General features: G+C 39.9%; 1 non-coding gene across 1 annotated transcript; it reads left to right on the plus strand.

Moving 5' to 3' along the window:
• Positions 1-1862: 1862 nt before the first annotated feature.
• trnal-uaa lies at positions 1863-1945 on the plus strand. The gene has a single exon. It is a non-coding gene; the product is annotated as a tRNA-Leu (tRNA).
• Positions 1946-20178: the final 18233 nt, after the last annotated feature.

A 20178-nucleotide genomic window follows, 5' to 3' on the forward strand; every position in this document is an offset into this window, starting at 1 on the left:
CAGTAACCCATAAGTTATGCAGGGGAAAATACTTTAAAATTTGCTAGGCACTATTATGGTAGTAAGAAATAAATGTCCTTTCCCTCCAAACAATGTACTGATTAAAGCTGGGCACACTTGATCAGCATGATTGCCAAAAAAGCAAATTCTTTGTCCAAATGGCCCTATGAATATTTGGTTCGGCAATGTTTGGATCACATCGACTTGGACCTATGCCCAGGCGACTAGGCTGCCATCTTTGTTAAGTGTTGCCAAGTAGACTGCCAATAAACAAGTGTTTGTAATTAACCATGTTTTCTTATTCTAAAAAATACATTTATTAAAGTAAACTGAATATTAAGGAAAGGAGTGTTTTTTTATTGTTCTGTATGTTTTCTGATACTGTTGATTATTTAACACTCGGCTGGGGCCATTCAGTTGGTGACTTCACCTTGGAAAACAAGTGGCACTTACTGCCAACATAAGCACTGATTACCTACATTGATATCTGATAACCTACATTTGGGATGGCAGGCGGAAGCCACAACAGGATCTAATACTGATAGTTTATTCTTGCAAATACAACTCCCAAATACACCCAACTAGGATGGCCAAGTGGTTAATATGTTGGACACAAAGTCTGATGGATTTGTGTCTGTGTGGGTTTGAGTTCCACTTAGGGCTCTTAAAGTCTCCTGTACAGTACCCCAACTGGGGCAGTTTTTGAAATATAAAGCTTTTTAAAGAGAAGGTGTGCATACTCACCTGCCTCAGTACAAAAGCTTTCAAGTCTTGTTTCATGAACAAGCTTTTATTGGAAAAGGTCAGCATGCAGGATACTTTCCAAAATCAAACTGCTTTCTATAATGGGCTTCAAACTCATCAAAAACTCATCAAAATGAAGGTAAACTAACACCAATTCATACCTCACCAACAGTCATGCCTTGTAGGCCTTGAAGGGCCTTCTAATAAATGTAATGTCAATTTGATTAGAGATTTGACAGATGTTGGTATGGTCAAATATATTCCAACTTCAAATTATCACACAATATTTTAGAAATTTATAATTGAGAATTCAGTTTGGAAATTTAAGAAACCCCAAGATTTTATTTGGTTGAATGCTTTGTCAAAAGTTTGGATTGCTGAAGGCAATCATGTTGCTTAGATTTTGCTGTTTTGGAGGCATTTTTCTCAAATTGAATGTGCAAATTAGGGTTTGTTATCCAACAACACCCTCAGCTTGTCCCACCCAGATTGCTGAGTAGATGTACATTCATGTATGTTTGGACCCCACTCCTGGTAGTCATTTTATTGACTTCCAACTGGAGTAATTCTCAAAAAAAAAAGCATGTTTAAGAAAAGTTGTACAAAATCACCTGCTTCAGCGTAAACACTTCTCAAGTCTCATTTCATGAACAAGGTATTGGACAAAGGTCAACTGCTTTCTATAATATGCTGCAAGCTCCTCGACCAGCACAGCTGAAAATAAACCAATACAAATCAATCACACAAACCCCACAGGAGTCATGCCTTGGTGAAAGGGGAATTTGATAAGAGATTTTGATAAGAGATTTGGCAGATATTGGTCTGGCCAAACATTTTCCAACTTTATTTTTTTAGCTTGTGCAATGTATGCGATATTTTTAAAATATATAATTAAGAATTCAGTTTGTAAATGTAATGAACCCCAAATCATTTTACGGGATTCTGTATGACTGAATGCTTTGTATTCAACCTAACTGGATCCTTAAGGTCACATGAATTTAAAGGTTTGGATTGCTGAACGCAATCTTTTTTAAGATTTTGCCATTTTGGGGGTATTTTGCTGCATGTGCAAATTAGGATTCTGTATCCAACTAAGCCACACTATGGCAGTACGAACCACCAGGATGGCCGAGTGGTTAAGGCGTTGGACTTAAGATCCAATGGATGTATGTCCGCGTGGGTTCGAGCCCCACTCCTGGTAGCTGTTTTAATGATTCCTAATTGAAGCAATTCTCAAAAAACAAAGCAAGTTTAAAGAGAGGTTGAACATAATCACCTGCTTCAGCGCAAACGCTTCCAAGGCATGAACAAACTTACAAGGGAAATGTTCACAATGCACGGTATTGTACAAAGTCCAACTGCTTTCTAAAATATGCTGCAAACTCATCAGCCAGCAGTGCTGAGAATGATAGTAAACCAATACAAATTTATATCTCACCAACAATCCATCTCGCAAACCCCAAAAGAGGCGTGCCTTGTTGAAAATGGGAATGGCTTCTAATAATGTAATAATGGTAATGTAAATTTCATAGGAGATATGGCTTTTTGATTTTGATCTGGCTAAACATTTTCCAACTTTAGATTTTGAAAGGTATGTAATATTTTAGAAATGTGTAATTGAGACTTCAGTTTGGCTTAGAAATTTGTAATTGAGAATTCAGTATGGAAATAACCCTAGATCAGTGCTGTCCAACTGGCGGCCCGCGACCCCCCTCTTTGTGGCCCCCCACCTGTCTGGCTGCTTTGATGGCTTACCTTTGTGTAAGCTTTAAATAGTATCAGTATTGAGATTAACTGCCCCCCTGCATGGTTAACACCTCAGATTTAGGCTGTAATCCCCCTGTATTGTTTAAAAATGTAATCCCATGTATTTTTCACACCTTTTAATCTCTGCATTGTTCACCCCCTGCAGTGTTCACACCTCAGGCTCAGGCTGTAAACCCCACATTGTTCCCCTGTTCACACCTCAGAAACCCACAAATAATCCCTGCACACTATAAAAAGAACATATACTGTGGTGGTACTGCAATTAAAAAGTTTTTTAATATATAGTTATTGTGCAGACTGTAGGAGCAGTGCCAGCATTGTGTCACTGTAGGCTGCCTGCGTGTGCCATACACACAGGCAGCATAGGTATGGCACACACAGGCAGGGTAGAGCAGGCAGAGTATGGCACACGCAGGGTATGGCACACACAGGCAGGGTAGGGAAGGCAGAGTATGGCACACGCAGGGTATGGCACACACAAGCAGGGTAGGGCAGGCAGAGTATGGCACACACAGGCAGGGTAGGGCAGGCAGAGTATGGCACACACAGGCAGGGTAGGGCAGGCAGAGTATGGCACACACAGGCAGGGTAGGGAAGGCAGAGTATGGCACACAGAGGCAGCATAGGGCAGGCAGAGAATGGCACACACAGGCAGGGTAGGGGAGGCAGAGTATGGCAGGTTTTTGCTGTACTACCACCATTAATATGGCTATGGTCATGCGATAACATGGGTGTGGTTTCAAGTGGGTGTGGTTTCAAAAAGGGGAGTGGCCAAAACTAGCCTCCATTATCGGCCCTCCACCACGGAGGCCGAAAAAATTCCGTCCCTCGGTACCACAGAAGTTGGACAGCACTGCCCTAGATCATTTTGCAAGATTCTATACGTCTATGAAGATTCTCATTCATCCAGGTCATGATATACAGTATCTAGTAGAATTAAGTCTAAAACAACTGGACTTTTCTGAGTTTTTCTTGAAAACGTTTCACCACTCATCCGAGTGGCTTCTTCAGTTCAAGTGATTGGATGTCTGTGACTCTACTACCATCAAGAGTTTAAATACCGGGGAATTCCCTACCAGTCATTTGAACTGAAGAAGCCACTCGGATGAGTGGTGAAACGTTTTCAAGAAAAACTCAGAAAAGTCCAGTTGTTTTAGACTTAATTCTACTAGATACTGTATATCATGACCTGGATGAATGAGAATCTTCATAGACATATTGCTACTCAATTTGGGGAGAATACCCTAAAATTGGTACGGGAATATGAGAGGACGGCCAGAAAACTTGCGGATTACAGAAACCATCTTCGTTTTAACCTACGATGCCGATATCAGGGAATCACACCATGCAGCCTACGTCTAGGTTCTTCGGTTAAAGGTCACAGGGCCAAGGTGATCCTTCAGAAAGCCCAGAAACAACTGTTAAATGAACGGGTGAGGCAGACTAACTTCTCAATTGAGGTCCTGGTTCATAAATTTGATAATGCAAAGCAGAGACTGACAGCAAAACTACCGGTGCTGACGTTGCAAAGAGTGGTTGAATTCACAGAGCGGGCGCAACTTGCACAACATGCCAAGGGCAAGGAGAGGCAAATAAACAAATTCACCAGTTTATTATCACGTACCAACAACACCCAGCGAACGGACAAATCAACAGGGAGGAAGGAAGATGAAAACAAGACATGCCAGAACATCAAGGATCTGTGGGTAAAGAATTTATCAGACAGGGAACTCACAGAACCAGAGAAGGATGTCTTAGCCAAGGGACTGAACTTTGCAGTGGCCCCACGGTATGTACCAGTGGTAGACTTCATCACAGCCACAGAATCATCCATCCACAACAATAAGATACCAGTGGATGAGGCTGAAAACATCCGGTTAAAAGTATCAGCAGCCCTAGCTAATGCTAAAGCTCCCCCTTCCAATCTAAGTCTGCAAGAGAGGAGGGCTCTGACATCACTTGCCAAGGACTCAAGTGTCACCATCCTGCCAGCAGATAAAGGAAGGTGTACAGTGGTACTGAATACATCAGACTACCATGCCAAAGTGTCCAAACTGCTCAACGATTCAGACACATATGAGCAACTCAAGAGAGATCCAACAAGCAACTACAAGAAGAAGGTTATAGACTGCTTGCAGCACCTTGAGAAGGAAAAGGTCATCAGTCCAGCTTTGTACCGTCGCCTTTACCCAGGCGAAGCCACTCCATGCCTATATGGACTCCCAAAAATACACAAAGAAGGAGCCCCTTTGAGGCCAATTGTCAGCAGCATTAACTGTGTGACTTATAACATTGCTAAATACGTGGCCAACATCTTAGCCCCCTTAGTTGGAAACACAGTACACCACATTCAGAACTCCATGGACTTTGTCAAAAAAGTGAAGGAGTTAAAGCTGGAGATCGATGATACAATGGTGTCCTATGACGTAACATCTCTGTTCACATGCATACCCACTGCCGAGGCAATTGATACAGTGAGGAAACGGCTGAAACAAGACACCACCCTCAGCAGCAGAACAAAGCTGACCCCAGAACAAGTTTGTTCCTTACTGGTCCTATGTCTCAATACCACTTACTTCAAGCACAAGGACGTTTTCTATAGACAAAAACATGGCTGTGCCATGGGTTCGCCTGTGTCTCCAATTGTAGCGAACCTTTACATGGAAGAAGTGGAAAAGAAAGCCCTGGACACCTTCAAGGGAACAACACCAAGTCATTGGTTCAGATATGTGGATGACACCTGGGTCAAAATTAAAGAACGCGAGGTTCCAGCCTTCACCAAACACATAAACTCGGTGGACAAAAACATCACGTTCACAAGGGAAGATGTGAAAGACAGCAAACTGGCTTTTTTGGACTGTGCTATAGTTATCAAAGAGGGGAGGGACCTGGATATTGAAGTATACAGGAAACCCACCCACACAGACCAGTACTTGCTGTTTGATTCCCACCACCCTTTGGAACATAAACTGGGTGTAATTAGGACTCTACATCATCGGGCTGAAACTGTGGCATCCAATGCAGAGGCCAAGGAGAAAGAATATAAACATCTAAAAGGAGCTCTGAAAACTTGTGGGTACCCAGACTGGGCCTTCATCAAAACCAAATCAAAGACCAACAGAAAGACCAGACCTACAAACAGAAGGGAGGAACACAGCAGGCGAAACAACATAGTCATTCCATATGTTGCTGGAACATCAGAAAAACTTAGGAGAATTTTCAACAAACATCGCATTCCTGTGTTTTTCAAACCCAGCAACACCCTGAGACAGAAGCTGGTGCACCCGAAAGACCCAACACCCAAGCACATGAAAAGTAATGTGGTCTATGCTGTCCAGTGTAGTGAAGAGTGCTCAGACTTATACATTGGGGAGACAAAACAACCTCTCTGTAAGAGAATGGCCCAACATAGGCGGGCAAACTCCTCAGGACAAGACTCAGCGGTCTATCTACACCTCAAAGAAAAAGGTCACTCTTTTGAGGACAGTAACGTGCATATTTTGGACCGAGAGGACAGATGGTTTGAAAGAGGTGTGAAAGAGGCCATTTATGCCAACCTGGAAAAACCATCCCTGAACAGAGGAGGGGGCCTGAGACACCGCTTGTCACCAACATACAATGGCGCGTTGACATCCTTACCCCGGCAGTTTCACAACAGTTCACACTTCCAGTCATGTACTTTGAAGGATTAACACCTTCATCAATGAGAATCTTGGTACCATTGTGATTGGATCATACCTTCTTACACCTGTCAGTTTCAGCTAACACCTAACTGAACAAGTCCAATGGAACCATTGTGATTGGATGTCTGTGACTCTACTACCATCAAGAGTTTAAATACCGGGGAATTCCCTACCAGTCATTTGAACTGAAGAAGCCACTCGGATGAGTGGTGAAACGTTTTCAAGAAAAACTCAGATAAGATTCTATACAATTGAATGCTTTGCATTCAACCTAACTGAATCCTTCGTGTGAATTTTATGTTTTGGAATGCAGAAGGCAATCTTTTTTTTTATTTAGATTTGGTCATTTTAGGGGCATGTTGCTCAGAACTGAATATGCAAACTAGGGTTCTGTATCTAGTTAAGCAGTCAACATATCCCACTGGGATGGCTTGCTGGTTAAGGCAAGATTCAATAGATGTATATCCGCATGGGTTCTAACCCATTCCTGGTAACTGTTATCCCAACTGGGATAATTCTCTAAAAATAAAGTTTCTTTATAGCAAACACTTCCAAGTCTCTATTCATGAATAAGCTTACATAGGAGCAAAACACAACATATCCCACCAGGATGGCAGAGTGGTTAAGGCATTGGACTTAAGATCTAATTATATATATAATATATATAATTATATAAATATATACACATGGGTTCAAACCCCACTCCTGGTAGCTGTTTTAATGACACCAACTGGGCAATTCTCAAAAAATAAAGTATGTTTAAAGAAAAGTTGTACATAATCACCTGCTTCAGCCCAAACACTTCCAAGTCTCATTTTATAAACAGGCTTAAACAGAAGTTCATAATGCAAGGCATAACTCCAACTGCTTTATATAATTTGCTGCAAGCTCATCAGCCAGCAGTGCTGAAAATGAAAGTAAACCAATACAAATTAATTTCTCACCAACAATCCATCTTGCAAACCCCAAAAGAGGCGTGCCTTGTTGAAAATGGAAAAGGCTAATGGAGGTTATGTGAATTTGATTAAAGATTTGGCAGATTTTGGTCTGGCCAAATATTTTCTTAAGCTGGCCATACACGTGGCGATCTGACGATGTTTCGTGCGACCATCGGTCGCACGAAACATCGTCAGATCCGCCACACACCATTCAGGGCTGAATCGGCAGGTAAGGAGGTAGAAACAATAGGATTTCTACCTCCTTCTGCCGATTCAGCGCTGAAGGGAGATTTTGGTCAGGCGCCTTCTATGGCGCCCGATCAAAATTTTCAAACTGGTCCGATCGGCGAGTCGGCCGATATCAGCAGCTTCCTGCGATATTGGTCGACTCGCCAACATACCATACACGCACCGAATATCGTACGAAACGAGGTTTCGTACGATATTATCGGTGCGTGTATGGCCACCTTTACTTTAGATCTCTGCTATCATGGGTGACAAACCGCTTGAAAAGGCTTTCCACTGGCAACAATAGGAGTTGCCGGTGGAAAGTCCCTTGCATCATTTCGGTAATGCGAAGTTGTGTGGAGTTTCCGCAACTTCGGATTACTGATGCGATGCAAAGGGCTTTCCACCAGTGACTCCTATTGTTGCCAATGGAAAGCCGTTTCGGAGTGGTTTGTTGCCCACAATAGCAGAGATCTGTCGCAGGCGACTCAGCCTTTCTGTGGGTTCTTACCCTCAAGGTCACATGAATTTACAATTTTGGATTCCTGAAGGCAATCTTTTTGCAATCATTATATTTAAAATTGAACTTCCAAATCACATTTCATAAACAAGCTTAAACAGAAGTTCATAATGCAAGGTATAACTCCAACTGCTTTATATAATATGCTGCAAGCTCATCAGCCGGCAGTGCTGAAAATGAAAGTAAACCAATACAAATTAATTTCTCACCAACAATCCATCTCGCAAACCCGTGCCTTGTAATGGAGGTAATACAAATTTGACAGGAGACTTGGCAGATTTTGGCCAAACACTTCCCAACTTTAGACTTTCACATTTTGGAAGATATGCAATATTTAAAAAAATTGTAATATGATGGAATGTTTTGCACTCAATCTAACTGAATCCTTAAAGTCATGTGAATTTAAAGTTTTGAATTGCTGAAGGAAATACATTTTTTCATTTTTTTCTAAACTGAATGTGCAAATTTGTGTTTAGAAGCAATTGGGTATTGGGACAAATTATTTGCCAAGGATTTAGTATTTGTTAAAGTATAAGAATTATGGATGAATGCATCTTAATACATCCTAATAGTCTGGAATTTGGTTTTGATAGAGCTGAATATTTATTACTGAGATAAACCAGCATATGAATCTTTAAAATCATGCATTAAAGCGCTGGATAGTTGAAAGCAACATTTTTTCTTTTACATTTTGGTCACTTTTGGGAATTGAGTGTAGGGTTAGGGTTTAGTATACAATAAGTTGCTACCCATACCTCACCAGTGTGGCAGAGTAATAAGGTGCTTAAGATGGATGTAAGTGCATTGATCCTCTCTCTAGCTTGGAAATTCAGTGTCTCCCATACAAGCCTCCTAACTAGGGCAATTCTAGCAAAATAAATAATCATCCGCTTCAGTTCAGGGTCGGACTGAACCCAGACCCGGCCCTTGCCAGCGTTCCCCCTGCCCGATCGTTCCTCTCCTGATGCATTAAATTTACGCGCTCGGGGGAAGACGTCGGGTGGAGCACCCTGCGAGGGGGGTTAGGGGACACAGCCCGGCGGGGGCACCTGCAGGCCCGACCCTGCTTCAGTTCAATTACTGAATACTGTACAAAGTCCAACTGCTTTCCACAACATGCTGCAAACTCATCAGCCACCAGCAGGGCCGGATTTCTTGTCTTGTCGCCCCGAGGCCGCCCCCGCAAGTTGCACCCCACCTCCCTCCGTGAGTGCGCATGCGCGAACAACGGGTCACTGCGCAGATGCGCGGAAGGCAACACTTGCATACGGAACAGTGGGGAGAAGTCCCCATTGCTCTGTATGGGAGCAAAATTTTAAGATTTTGGTGCGGCGGGGCGGCATGCCGCCCCCAAATTTGTGGCGCCATAGGCCCGGGCCTTTGTGGCCTCTCCACAAATCCGGGCCTGGCCACCAGTGTGAAAGCAAACTAATACAAATTCAATGATTTAGGTTAATCCTAATGAATGCTCCCAGGAACATATAAGAAAAGTATTTCAATGTGTTTTCATTTTTTTAGCCTGAACTTCTGGCCTTGGCCACAAGGTGGAGCCCAAAATAAAATTGTTTTCATGATTGTTGTTGACTTAAAAGATTAATGACATTTTGAAGGATGCATATTATTGTTATGATTATTTGATGACTAGTTTAATCTATTTTCAGAACTCGGGGCCTTTGCACGATTGTAACCAAGGTATTATCTACTTGGAATTTTTAAATGTTTTACTTGTGTGTTTCCTTACGCAGTCCAAACCTAAGAGCACTGTCACACAGGGCAGATTCTTGGCCTGTGTTTATCTGTTCCAAAAAGCTTATTGATATACCTGCACCAGGAGCAGGCACATAGAGCATATTTCAGCATGAAACTCCATACTTGAGCAGTGCCATAAAGGAAAGTTAATTAGTTTCTGACTATAATGGAGGGATAAAAGGAAGGGGGGGGGAGATTAAGTGCGGTTGAGCATGCTTTTTTTTTAAACAGATTAATCAAAGAATATGTGTCATTCATTGTTTGAATAGCCATAGTTTCCATACTTTTTCAAATTTGTGTACATTGTTATTGAGTAATGCTGTAAGTTTTTCCATTTCCATTGTCAACCACAGTTTATCACATATCTCCTGTATTGTTGGAGGCATACCTTTCCATTTCCAACCAAACATCTGGTTGTTATACATAGGTGTATGCAGAATCTGTGTTCATTGTGTGTAAGCTGGTTCAGCTTATGTAACAGAAGAGCCAGCCATGGATCTGGTGCTATATAGGTAGCTAAGGTCTCATTTATGATTCAAAATATCTCTGTCCAAAGTTGTTTGATCAAGGGGCATGTCCACCACATTTTCGCATTTCATCTGCTGCTTCTCCACAGCCTCATGGGGATAGGTCCGTTATCTGGTACCATTTACAAAGCTTTTTAGGAGTTACTTTTTGTAATACCAGTCATGATAAATTTTGCAATAATTAATGGAAGAGGTTGCCTTATATTTCTGTATTTTATCTAATTCCTTGTCATCCAGATGTTCTCCCAGTCTTTGTTCCCACTTGGTTATTGCTTTAGTTCACTTAAAACTAATTTTAAAATGGGAGGATAACAAAAGCAGTGTGTGCTATTCTTTTATTTACACATTGTAATATCCGATTCTTTGTCTTAACAAAACTAGAACCTTAATTCCCATGCTAACTATTTTTACTTTAAATTCACAAACAGAATAACTACATTCAGAACAGTCACCTTGGATACACCCAAGAAATGCTGAACACTTAGAACAGCTATGCTAGGCACTGCCAGTACCTTGGACATTGACAGAACAGCCAGCTGTAAGTCACACAACACACAGCCATGCTGGACACATGTATTGCAATCATCAAACAAGTCAGATACCCTGCATACACACACCACAACCATCATGGGCACACAGAGCACAACAGTTATATTTGAGCATATGGCTCATCTTGCATATTCCATTTATTGTGTTGGCTTGTGCCAAATTTATATATGACAGGTAAGAGACATGGGAGGCCCAATACTTTAACATGAATGACTTTTAAAGTATAGTTAACCGAACATCATGGATCAGCAACTTAAAATCATGCACCATTTTCCTCTTGTGACATACAGGTCCAGCCATTTGTAACTGCATGTAACATCCCTTTCTAGTGGTGCCATCTTTTGAAGCTAAATGCAATCTGAATGCAATGTAATATTTTATAGAAGATTCTGTATTTGTCCAAATCCAGTTCAGTTTTAATCAGTGGGGTGCAAATTATACAGGTACCTTGTTATCTACCAGGAGATCTTCAGCTTCTGGCCAGTAGATCTCAAGAGCAGAGCATTGTCCATACACTGCTACATTAGATTACCCTTCTTGCTGTTTTCAATTATTTAGGTTTATTTTATATTTAAATGACTTGAGGAATGGGTGATATTTACCTACAACAAAATGTAATAAAGTTAAACCATTGCGTTGCAGATCCTGATGGGATAGCATTGTTCACTTCACACTCCAACACTGATGTTGTGAACCATGCAGAAAATGTAATATTGTTACTATATTAGCCTTCTGTTCATTTACTGTTCATTAACTCAGCAGCAAGGGGAAATAGGAAGATCTGAATGAACAGGATTATGATGTGTCTCTAAAGTGCGTATAATGTAATTATAACATATTATCGTTATATGCAATTTCCTTTTAAACAACTGTACACATTTATACAAGATTATATGTTGGGTGCGGTTAAAGACCAGATATGCTGAAATGCCACTGTGAACAGTGTCTCCAGCCTTTCAGCCCCCAAGCGGGTGCTTTAAAAGAATTATACATTCTTAAAGATGTTTTTTAAGTGACATTCCTATAAAACCAGGAATGTGTTAGTATCACTTTAAATAAGGCCAATATTTTGCCTTTTGTATGACGACACTCACTGTACTTAAGTAATATACTTCCTGTTTGTGTGTCACATAATTCATTTTCCTTTTGAGCTTTTATTGCTTTGGTTTTTGTTTGCTGGGAAAGAAAGACCTCGCCCATTAAATTCCTTTTCTCGAACAGGCTGGGATGTATAATAACAAGCTGAAATGCAAGAAAGCAACAATTGTCTGTGCAATGGGTGTAGCCAAGGCTAGAAATAATAACGCATGAGACAAATACAGTATGCACTTTTATTCTTACAGGGCCATTGGCTACTCATAGCTTTATTTAGCTCAAAGGTACACAATACAGGGAGAAAAGGCTTAATGCACATGGCAAATAAACAAGTGCAAAAGCAGAAGAAAACAATGCATGCTAATTTCCTGTATCTAATGTTTGTGGCTATTTGTTGAGATACTGGGGAAATGCTTAGTGCATAGATATGTATGGGGCAATGAAAGCAGTGGCATAACTACCCCACACTGCCCCCCCCCCCTCATCAAGAAATGGAGGGACCCATTGCACACAGGAAAAGCAACCCGTACCCAGTCACCTGCCTTGCTTGTATCTGCCACCAGATTGTGCCACCTGCTGGATTTAAATACGAGAGCAGCTGGGAAGCAGGGGACATAGTTTCTACCACTATAGAGGAAGAAGACCCCGCAGTCTGGCCCACAACCAGAATAAAAGGGGCAGCTGATCTTAAAATAATCTTTTAGTAAGTTGTAGCAAGGAAGCTTGCAGTTGGTCTTCTTTATTCTTTGTATTTTTTTAACTATATGCCCTTCTATTCTGCCATTCTTCAGAGTGAAATTTAAAATGATATCAAGCTGCCGGCTTTACTGTCTTAGCAACACAAATTAATGTTCAGGCTAGATATTTATTGCTATTCAAAACATAATCTTTGAGCTAGGGTAAGCATAGCAACCAAGTAAAGTTTACATTTCCCATCGGAGAGCTTTAGAAAAAAAAAGTTATATAGTTGAAAAACCCTAAAAAGTACAAATTAAAGAGCAAATACAAACTGCCTCTGTCTACTTTATACAGACGGTTATTTCAAGGGTAAATTCTCCTTTATGCCTACAATGTGATTAGGCACATAGCATAAAGCATAAATAGTATAAATGTTTATTGAGGATTCTAACTTTTGTTCTAGTTTAAATTTAACATCAGATTTGCTAAGCATATGTGAAGGTGGCAGCCTTTAATACCGTATAGAAACAGTACATATATAAGAAGATTGCCTGTAGAGGGCAAAATCTATTAGGGATAATGAAATATGCTGAATTAAAGGTGTTTGAGTATAGAGAAATTATCCAGTGTACATTTCGATGTACAGGTATGGGACCTGTTATCCAGAATGCTTGGGACCTGGAGTATTCCGGATAAGGGGTATTTCCGTAATTTGGATCTCCTACCTTAAGTCTACTTAAAAAAAATATTTAAACAGTAATAAACCCAATAGGATTGTTTTGTCTCCAATAAGGATTTATTATATCTTAGTTGGGATCAATTACAAGGTCCTGTTTTATTATTACAGAGAAAAAGGAAACCATTTTTAAAAATGTGAATTATTTGATCAAAATGGAGTCTATGGGAGATGACCTTTCCGTAATTTGGAACTTTCTGGATAATGGGTCCGATACCTGTACAATGGTGAACAAGTTGGATTGAGAACTCAAGTAAAAGTGTACATATTCCTTCTGGCTTAGTCCTCTATGAAGTATAAAACCCCAGTAAATGCCAAGAACAATGTAACATCTTTTATAACCCTTTCTGCACTACAAATGCAGTTAGGGTCTCAAAGCAACTCAAGTTTAAACGATAATGTTTTTCACAGACAGCTGAGATTGAAAACTGCATTCAAGAAGGGAGGGCAGTAGAAGTGGTACTGAAGAATCATTAGCCTGATAATAAATGGAATTTGTACGCAAAATTAAACATTTTCTTGATTAGCAAACCAATGGTAATCCCGGGCCTCATTTAGGGCTCTGGCACACGGGGAGATTAGGCGCCCGCGGCAAAACTCCCTGTTCGCGGGCGACTAATCTCCCCGAGTTGCCTTCCCCTGCCATCCCACTGGCGAACATGTAAGTCACCGGTGGGATGGCAGACGTGGTGGCGCGATTTCGGGAAATCGCCGAAAAAGACTTGCAAGTCTTTTTCGGCGATTTGTGCGAAATCGCGCCACCACGTCTGCCATCCCACTGGCGACTTACATGTTCGCCAGTGGGATGGCAGAGGAAGGCTACTCGGGGAGATTAGTCGCCCGCGAACAGGGAGTTTTGCCGCGGGCGACTAATCTCCCCGTGTGCCAGAGCCCTTAGGAACACTGAAGCTGTTGCTCTAGGCTTGGGCTCTCAGGTGCTTATGTATAAATACAGCCCTGATAAAGATGCTGCTAACCTCTAGAATACATATATATGGGACCTGTTATCCAGAGTGCTCAGTACCTGGGGTTTTCAGGATAAGTTGCCTTTCCATAATTTGTATATCCACTCTTTCCATAATCTGCATTTTTGCAAAATTCACTGCAGAAAAATTTGTTGCGCATCAAAAAAAGTTGCGTCACGTCAAAAAAAGATACGTTTCGTGGATTTATCACTGTTTCGCAAATTTTCCTGTCTTTTCGTGAATTTTTCAGCAAAGCAAAACGGGACAGATTTGCTCATCACTGTCAATAAACCCAATAGGTTTGGTACTGTTTTGTTATTATCTGGAAAAAAATGTAAAAGTGTTACATCTGACAACCCAGGATTATGCAATTTAATAGAATGAATTAGGAATCCATTTAAAAAAATCCATTAAAACTAGTCAGAGGATACAGACAAATAGCTCATGACCTATAAACATTATAGCAAATGTTATCAAGGGAACATTCACTAATTGGACTATTGCTCATGTGGTGTGCCACTAGGTACTGTATTGCGTCTACATTTATTCTCCATTATCTGTTTAATGAAGACACAAAACTATGCAGAATTATTCAGTCCATTCAGCTTGGGTCATCTTTGCAGGAAAATCTTAACAAAATGGCATCCTGAGCTAATAAGCAAGACATTGTATTTAATGTCAATAAATTAGAAGTTAACACAGGAAACTGATACCCTTAATGGAATAAAAATTAGTGAATACTTGATGAATACTTGAAAATGACGTAGCACAGTGGCAGATCATTATTTGGCAGGGCCTTCCCATAACTATCTAGGCTTACCTTTTACCCAAGCCAGTTACAAGTCAGTTGTTAGATACTTATGCCACTGACGTAGGTGTACTTGGAAGTAAAGGTTAAGTTGGCTATACATAGGCTGATATTAGCTGAAGCCTTGGCCCATCCAGAGCAAGTCGGTAGCTTTTTGATAGGTGTATGGGGCAAAATACATACACAGCCATGTATCAGATCAGATTGTGGGTCCGTCTGGGACCAAACAATCACATTAGTCTGGTTTGGCTCACCACAACCAAAATGCAGACAGTATTAGATGTTTTTTAAGGTAAGGAGTATTTATTTGGGCAAAAGGTTGAACATGTTTTTTTAACCCTCAAGTAATGGGGTCAAGTTACAAAAATAGTACAAAAAAATGTGCTAAAAAAAAAGTTCCCATTCCAGAAAAACAAAGATCACAACTTGCACACCAAGGGAAGGGAAATGTGAATGGGCATCTCTTGGTACACCTCTAATATGCACATTGATCCTCTGTGGATACAAGATACTTTACTTATTAGCTACTTAAAAACCAAGTGCAGGGCTATGCTCTGTGCCTTTGGATGTACAAAACAACAAAACAAAAGCACAACTGGCCCAAAGGAGCAGAACATAATTTTTATTTTAATCAAAACAACACAGGAATTCAAACCCTAATTTAAAAAAAAACAAGCCATATTAGCCGTTAAACTTCAGAAAAAAAAATTCTCAGCAAACAATCATAGTTAATAATCTTGAGCAACATAACAGGCAGTTTTAAAACAAGGAAGGAAATATGCTTTAACCATACTAAGTTACTGATAAGGCGGCTGTTTCTTCTTACAACCTCTACTTTGCTGTACATTTATGGTCACACACAAGTTAATTACCAGTGAATTTCTACATATTGCTTCAAAAGTATTTGGGACTAAGAAGCACCCAAATTTGGGTCAAATAGCATTTTGAGAGCCTAATGTAAAGTGTAACTCCTTGGTAAGTGGTGAAAATATAATTCAAATTACAACATATTTTTTGCTTGATACTTCATTTAAGAGTTTTGAATTCAGTAGTTAGGCTACTAATACCAAGTGAGTGCTTTTATGATATTGCCCCTCTCACCTTTTAGGCCTTTTTGGTAAAAATAGAAAAAAGTTTCTTTCCTTCGTATTTCCCCATCATCCCTCTGGTCCTGAAAATATATATACCAACAGGTGTATCTAGGAGAGCAAACAGCCAATCTTGTCTTCAAGCAGCTCGCCTATCCACTACTCCATGTCTCCATAGAAAGGTCAGAGTGGAAACCAGTGCATTAAGCTGTACAAACCCAGGATAATTGTTTTAGACCCAAATATTTAGTGAACAAACCAAATTATTATATGGCATTTGGCCATTACAGAACACAAAGCAAACAATCTTGGCAAATTATTATCATGAGATGAATTAACTTTAGTGTCTACCGAATGTACCATACACATACTGATTGGATGCGATAAACTAAACAGATCTATTTTTATTTTATCAGATTATGGAGCCTCAGACACAGAGTGGTCCAAATCTACTTCAGTTGCAAAAAATATTTATGCAGTCAGCTTTAGTTACAAAAGCACCAACACAAGACAACAACTGACAGAAACTGGCATTAGGCTTATGCTACTTAGTGGCATATTTAGTCATGGAGAAATGCTCAAACCCAGACGTAAAATCAATTTGCTTCAACTCTCCAAAAATGAGTGCTCCACAAATCCATTGCTTGCAATGTTACATGTTCAGTGCTGATATTAATAAAAGCAAGTAAGCCTATATCACAAAATATTTTATTTTTCAAATTTGTTCAAACAAAAACGGCGGATGGCAAGTTTCATATCTATTTCTATTGAAATAAAGACTATGGCAAACCATAAATATACAACAAAGCTAGCACAACACAGTCAGAAACTGATGACTTGAGGCTTTTCACCTTCATAGGTTAAGGCATAATGAAATATGAAAAAAAGTGAAACCAAAAATTGGTACAAAAAATTAGTAATATGAGAACTAAGAGTGAGAACAAAAGTGGGAACATTTTTCCTGAGAAGAATGCAAAAACAATAGAAAAATATTTTTAAAATTAGCATGAAGCAGCAAAAGGATGAGGCACAAAAATATTAAAGGAGCTTTAAAAAAGAATTTAAAACAGGAGAGCAGGATAGGTAAGACCTAAAGTATTGCAAGCATGTGAATTATACAGCTCAGCAGGGTCACGGGGCTAAATCATCACCCTCTCTACCCACACATACATTTACTATGCTAATTTCCATAGGATAGTCATAATACGCAGATCCAAAAGTGCTATTATTATTGGAAAGACTGAAGTTTATTTTTGATTTTTGGGCATGGCTGAGCATAGGAGGATGTAGTGGACAGATAAAATATGTCCCAGGATTTAATTTATTATATCTCTTAATTGGTTTTCCAAATGGGGGAACAGAAGAGAAAAGGGGGAAAGGCACAACAGTTGGGAAAACCTATTTTGCAATAAATACAGTAACAGTACTTAATTTTGGTTGGTTCGTAGGCAAATTGAGGGTAGGTGGGGGGATATGCAGTGTGTTAGTAAGGAGAGAAGAGGTCCCAGTATTTAAACAGGGCCACCATCGAGGGGGAAGGGGTGGCCAAGGGGGAGAATATGGATTCCCAAGATACCTAATGGCAGCTCTCAATTTGGGAATGTCGTGAAGATATTTTCAGCCCCTGTTTGTGGGACTGTGCATTTGGCTCTTTGAATTTAATTTCCTTTTGTTCAGTAGTAAAAATTATCCCACAGTAGGGTCACAGTAGGCTGCTATCTTACGCATAAAGGTCTATTATAGTACTTTGCTATTTTTTACAAAATGGTACAAAAGAGAGTGGGGTGTTGTGGGTTTCTCAACAATCACTGTATAGCACATGTAGAAATTTTAAGGGTTATGGCAAATGGGGAGATTTTTCGGGAAATCTGTGCTACCGACAAATCTCCTAAATATACCCTAGCACTGGTGTCAGTGTGAATCGCCAGAGGTAAAACATGAGAATTGTGTAAGCATTGATGATATGATTCATATGTTCAGCAAATTCACACTGGCGCATTGTTGCTCGCAGTTACCACATAATTCTCACTGGCATCAAATCTCCCCAAATTCCCCAAACTGTTTTTTAAACAAAAGAAGAACTTGTTATTGTTAAACAGTGCTGATCACTGACAGGAATAAAGTGGTTCAACTCCAAGTTACCTCTTGACAATCAAGTACAAGTATAAGTCTTGGCATTTTCTGCCCTGCAAGCTCATTTACTAACACTGGGAAAACTTGCAACTGCTCAGTGATCCATAACAACCAATTAGTAATTACAGTAACTTTTTCAGCCAATAGCAGGAAGAGCAATGAAAGCTAAACGTTATTGACTGCCATCAGTTACTGTCCACGTGTAAAAATGCCCAGTGTTGATACAAGAACTCTCAAGGTCTCTCAGATCATTAAATTCAGGGTCATTTCCTTGAACAAGGAATTGTATTTTTTTTTCTAGTAAATTACTTTATTTTCACATCACATGCAACCTTACTGCATCCTCCCATGAACTGAAAGGGAGATTCCACCCAGGAGGTGGTACAATCACCACAGACCATTGTACTTTAAGAAGAGCAGCTAGTGGGAGGGGGGAGTAACATACGATAAATGAATCACTTCAGGTTGCAGGCGTCACATAACTTAATATAGCTATAGTGAAATGACAAGAAAACACTCAGGGCTTTCCATACAGAAAAGTGGAAACTCGCATATTTCTTATTAAAACCAAAGTTAAAATGGATGGGGGTGGAAGAAATGTATTAGTTCACATGTTATTTTCTTTTTGGGAAAAGCCCCATTCACTGAGGGGTGCTGATATGTAAGGCTGTGTAAGGAGAAAATTGTAGATCTCAAGAGCGCCTTAATCAATAATGACTACAACACATTTTGCAAGGTTGAGCTTGAGAGCCAGTCTAGTTTTGTTTTCTACTACAACTACTATGTAGCTATGTCATACACATACATATAAACTGATAGTCCCTTCATTTTACAATCAGGTATAAAATGTTTTATATATACATGCATAAAACAAAGATGTTTTCTTAAAACAGGTGACCAGTAAATGCCACCCGCTGACTGGTTGCTATAGGTGACTAGACCTGAGGCAAACATTGCACATTTTATTATTATTACATTATTACATATATTACATAACCATATAAGACTTTAACAGAGAAGGTGTAAATTTTTTAGTCAGGGTTCAGTCAGATAGTTACTAAGGTGTGAAGTGAATAATCTCATAAATACCCCAGGAAGGAAACAGCTCCTGTTGAGCATGTCAGTACTTATAGTATGAAGGAGGGCCATCTGGGGTAAATGGCACCCTGTAGAAACACATTATATGACATACACATCATATGAACAATTTATAAACCACCATATATCATTTATAAGGTATAATATTGCTGTTCAGTGTACAGGCAGTAGAATCTGGCTAGGGTTGCTACTTTTGGTGACCAGATGAGAGAAACAAAAATAGGGTGAAACCTGAAAACTTGTGTGAGTTGACATGTCTGTACAGAAAAAGAAAAACTGCCATGCACACCCCTTGTTTGTGGTACCTCACGCAGCAGCAGCACAGGTCACACATTAGAAAAGCTAACCTGAAGGCAGTTCTGCGAAGAATAGATCCGTACCTTACCTAGCGCAGACGTACCTATGGTCAGGGGACAGGCATGCACACGGGCCACCCTTGGGGGTGCATATGGGCACAAATATATCAAAATTTCTCTAAAGAAAAAATATATAGTGTAAAAGGGACATTCCATAATCCTGCATGTAATGCTTTAACTGATTGTGCCTAATGTGCCTTTGGTTGAAATATATTACAGAACCAGTGTACACTAGGTGCCTGTCTTTGTGAATCCCCCACACCATTAATGTAAAAAAAATCAAATACATGTATGTTTATTTGGCTATTTTATACTAAAACCTTTAAAAAGAAAAGCTACAGGGTATGGTATAAAAGTATGGACTGGACTAATCTGGCAGATGAGGGATGTTTAAGGGCCAGGTCTGTGTGGATAAAACTTACAGAGTAGTTATATGTTTTCCTGGAGGTTTCTTTCTGAATCATTTCTTTTCCAATAAAGAAATTCTAAGTATTATCTGCTTCTCATTTAGATGGA

Source organism: Xenopus tropicalis, chromosome 5 (assembly GCF_000004195.4).
Source record: "Xenopus tropicalis strain Nigerian chromosome 5, UCB_Xtro_10.0, whole genome shotgun sequence".
Lineage (NCBI taxonomy): Eukaryota > Metazoa > Chordata > Amphibia > Anura > Pipidae > Xenopus > Xenopus tropicalis.